A 4,930-nucleotide genomic window follows, 5' to 3' on the forward strand; every position below is an offset into this window, starting at 1 on the left:
CTGTAACAGGTTTGACTACTCTTGACCTAAAGCATGTAAAAGAGGTTTATCTACAACAGCTGTCTCAAAGGCATTGGTGCTCTGATGGGCAATCAAAACCCTACCATCTGTAGAAGTGTGTGTTCAAAATGACAATCTGAATTAAAAACTGATCAATAAATCTGCCCTCGTCCTTCTCCATATGCTAAAATCCCAAGATCTGTGTATATACTGGGCTACTTTACCTATGAGGTCTAGACGGGAAAACTAAAATAGGAATGTAGACATGAAAAAACAGTATGTTCAAGTGATAACTTCACAAAAATTTTTTTCACCATTCTGACATTTTGTAAGATAAAAGATACTCTATATTTATCAAGTATTATTTTATAGAGCAAAAGTTTTCACAATATTAATAATTCAAACTGCTGGTGGAAAATGGCCAAAATAACTATGTTGTTGTATTTGTGTCACCTTAATTGTTTTCCTTAACTATTTTTATATCCAAGTTTTAGTCTTAGATCTTTAAAATAATGAAACTGTGTACACTGGATTCTTAAAACCTCTTAGTTTCAATTTAAACTGGTAAATTTTTCTATAGAGTTTGCAGGTTTTTTTGAGAAGCTACTTTTTCTCTTCTACACTTAGGAACTCAAGCCTGAACATGACCTCTCACTGAATGGAATAACTTGTTTCTGAGTAATGTTTGCAGAAGGTAGCACCATATGCCCCAAGCTCCAACTTGGATGCTCTTTCTCTGGTCTAATTTGCTTGTCAAAAGATGTTACAATCACAGATCTACAATGCCTAGAAAAGCTTAGTTAATACTGTATGAAATAAAACAATGTTCCTTGCTTTCTTAAGAACATATTAACTTCTAATAAAAGCAAATATTGTGTAAAGCTCTCTCCCCAAATTATAAATGAAAGAAAGCACTTGGCACACATGACTGAAAAATGAGAACTACATACTTCACGAACACATACACACACAAACACAAATACACACAGTTAAAATTCTGTACAATTAAAAACAAACAGAAAAACACAAAGAATGCAAGCATTATGAAATGCTCAATTTTCAAGCTGACTTAATGAACAACTTCTTAAACAGAAGTTCCAAAAAAGTGAATTCTAAACTAAACCATAATTTGTTTCAAAAATGAATTTTTCCAATTTGAGTGAAATATATCCACTTACTATAAATCTTTCTACAATTTCAGTTGTATATTTTTAAAATACTTTTAGCCTTTAGTAATGTGAAAATTTTGCAGCAATAGTACGGACTTGTGTGATTATCCTTTTGTCTATTTATTTTTCCAATGAGGAGGTGGTATCTGACCTTGGGAAGGAAGAAGAAAGTCTGTACCTGCAGGCAATTGGTTTAAAATTCTCCTTTTCCCCCCTTTGTTTTGTATTGTTTTGTTACTTAAACACTTAAGAATTAAAACACCATTGAAAGAAAAAAAAACATGGTATTCAATGGCTGTTTCTAACAACTGAGATGAGACATCATTATGACCTCTTCAAAGCCTTTCCAAATTTTTTAAAACTAAAATTATTTACTCAATAGGTTGTAACTGCCTTTTCTGAGCCACAGTAATCCATCATGTGAATAAATATTTAGACAATATTTTAAATGTGTACAATGTACTTGAGGGAATGCCACAGATCCAGGCTGTCGTATAAATACAATCTGATCAAAAACACTCTGCTTGTACAATAAAAGACCCGTTAGAAACACACTAGTTCAGCCAAAGAGAGAAAACTGATATCTGGGAAAACTGTAACAGTGGAAAGTAACCTCCAGTGACATAAACAATCACAATTTTAAGAATTTTTTAAAAGTTTTCTTTATCAAAACAGACACCATATTTGGAATATACACCTATTCTAAACACATACTAATAATAGTTTCTGAAATTTTATCATAAAGATGATGTATCTATTTAATATACAGCACTATAGCAACAAAAAATAAGTAAATAAAAAGTGGCATTATTAACTGACTGGCAGGGAACAATTTACAAGGTACACAGTTAAGTAGAAAAGCAGGACATATTTGTGTATATGCTAAGTTACAATTTATGAAAAATTTACATAAAGATACATTTATGCTTACTTATGCATTAAGTTATTTCTAGAAAAAGGTCAAGAAACTGGTTATAAAGATCGAGTCTTGAAAAGGAAATGGAGAGTAACGCTTCTCAAACTTTTTCATGATACCATAGACATAGACACCTATGTCAATTGCTATACAGCACATAGAAACCAACAGAAACTCAGCTTTCCCAGGCCAGACCTGATTTGTTGGTTGTTAAAGAGATACCTCTTTCATCACACTCTTAAAATTACTAAGGCTCAGCAGGACACCAGGTATGCCATATTACCTACTGTTGAAAATTAAAATCAAGTTATATAACTAAAAAATGGACCCCTTAAAGCTTGCCACTTGAAAATAGCAACTAATGTAAGCCAATGTTTTTAGGGTTTAAAGCCCTTAAAAATTAGCATCTGTGGAGGTGAAACAAGACAGAGATTAAAATGCTTTGGTGACCATCTCCAGATAGACCACTTTGACTGGCTGTTCATGCAGCAAGGCACCTTCACTAGAGTTATGGAGGCCCAGCAGGAGACCACAGTAGCTGGTGGTATGATTTTATAATAATCATAATCATAATCATAATCAAAGTTGCACTGAAGAAAACAGAAGGGAAGAGTTGCCAGCATCACCCCTCCCAAGGTCCAAATAGCACAGCATGAAGAGACACCTCTGGCTTGAGGAACGGGGGTGAGAGCAGGGATGGAAGTCCAATCCTTAGACTTGAATACCAGTGTTAGGTCCACAGTAGAAGAAAAAAAAAATGCAGAAAAAGAGCCCCACAGCCTTTGCTCATATCCATAGATGGAGTATTTGGAATCCCCACAGCCAGGTGGCCAGGGACACCTCCATCATCACTCCCCCATTACCTGTCAGAGAGTAAAGCAAGACTGCAGCTACAGTGGAGTAGGACAGGAAGGGAGTTTAGAACTTTGCTTGTAGCTTACAGCCAGGCCTGCCAGCTTGAGATCCAACTCCTGATAAAGCCCAAAGCTTCTTCCTCCAGGCCAGTGTTCTGAGACAGAGTGTCTAGACTTGCTCTGGCATCAGAGACCTGTACTCTCGTGAGAAAGACTCATCTTGGTGTGTATTACCACCAACCTCACTTGGGCCTGGTATGCACCCCTGAGATTGCTTTAGGGCCTTGTGACTTTGAGAGTCTGGTGTAACCCACCAAGTCTGAGCTGAGGCAGCTGAGGGACTACTTCTATCACCCTCCTCCAACCTTGGGCAGACAGAAAGGAACCAACCACAAGAATATGCTGTGATTCCATGACAGGTTGATAAAAGTGAACATCCTGCCAATCCTAATTTTTCCTGTTCCCAGGCCAGTGCCTGTACATGAAGCCTCTGGAACTATTCTGGTGCCAAGTGGAGTTCTATTTCCCCAGTTGATCAGCTTTATAGTCCAGTCAGTATCACCAGTAGCTGGTAAGTACAACACTGACTGTGAGTCTACCTCAATTGCAGGCAGAACATAGAAGAACACTGGTCCTACTGTTAGGTAGGAAGTCAGAAATGAGCTTATGCGTGTGTGACAAAGGCCTAAGGAATTGATATCTACTAGCGGTCCAGCATTCACATCTCAAAGTCATCCCAATAACCTTCCAGGTGCAGCCTAGTATCTGCACTTCAAAGTCCTGCCCAGATCCTGATGACCTTCTGGGAAGTCCTGCCCCTTCTACCTGGCCTGATAAACATCCTTCCTCTAAGGTGGGGTGACACCAGCCAGGCTTCCCCTGTCTGATAACTTTAATGGGAAAAACTCAGACAGGAATTTTTCGTATTTACACCCAACAAGTCCTTTGTTCGGGAGGAGAAGAAGGAGAGGGGGAGAGAAAAGGCAGGAAAGCAAGACCCATCCCCTTAAAAACACCAGCCTAAATGTGAACTATGCATACTCTCTCAGGTTCTGTCTGGAGAGATACCCATCCATTCTTACAGATGTCACTACCCTAATAAACATTGCTATGTTGCTTTCCCATGCTCTCTGTCTCACGCCTAAGTTCTTTCTTGTGCGAAGACAAGGACCCTTTGCTTCTCTGGTAACACTACTGCTGATTGCACTGGCCTGAGAAGGCTATGGGCTCCAGGTGGTGACCTACCAAATGGCATGGATGGCTTCAGTACTAGGCATCTGGACACACTTTGGTCCCAGAAACAAATCTGTAGGGAACGACAACTCCTTTTTAGACATTTCCCCAGATCATTTTGAGAAACAAAACAATTATGGATTTGAGACAAATCAAAGCCTGGGGATGATTTTAGGATTGAAACAGTAAAAATGTATCAGTAGCATACCCTGCCTCACATCTCAACTTGGAGTAGTGTCTAGTGCTAAAATAGTAGAAATGGTTACAGTCAGAGAAAATAATCAGATTGCTTAGACTTTCTGGAATGACAGCCATAAACAAAGCAAGATTATTATAACTGAACGTGTAGAAAATATTGTACACCAACAAGTGTCAAGAACTTCCAGAGAACCATGGTCTCATCTAACATACAAAAAAAAAGGTGCCAGAAACCATCTAAAAATGATTTTTTCAAGTGCTCAGATGGAAGATCAACAAGCTTCAAGAGAAGGCAAAGAAATGATTTAATACTCTAACAGAGAGACATAACAGAGAGACGGCAGTAATTTTAAATAAATCAAACAGTACTATTTCATTGGAAAAGTACACTAAGTGAAACTAGAACTGTGATAGGTCACATCAACAGAACAGATTAAATAACATTCAGTGAGTTCAAAGACAGCTTATTTGAAAACACAGATTAAAAAAATAATCAAGAGGAATGAAGAAAGATCATGGGAACTTTGGGATAGCATGAAAAGAGCAAATATCTTAGGGTT

This window comes from Lepus europaeus, chromosome 1, assembly GCF_033115175.1.
Source record: "Lepus europaeus isolate LE1 chromosome 1, mLepTim1.pri, whole genome shotgun sequence".
Taxonomy (NCBI): Eukaryota; Metazoa; Chordata; class Mammalia; order Lagomorpha; family Leporidae; genus Lepus; species Lepus europaeus.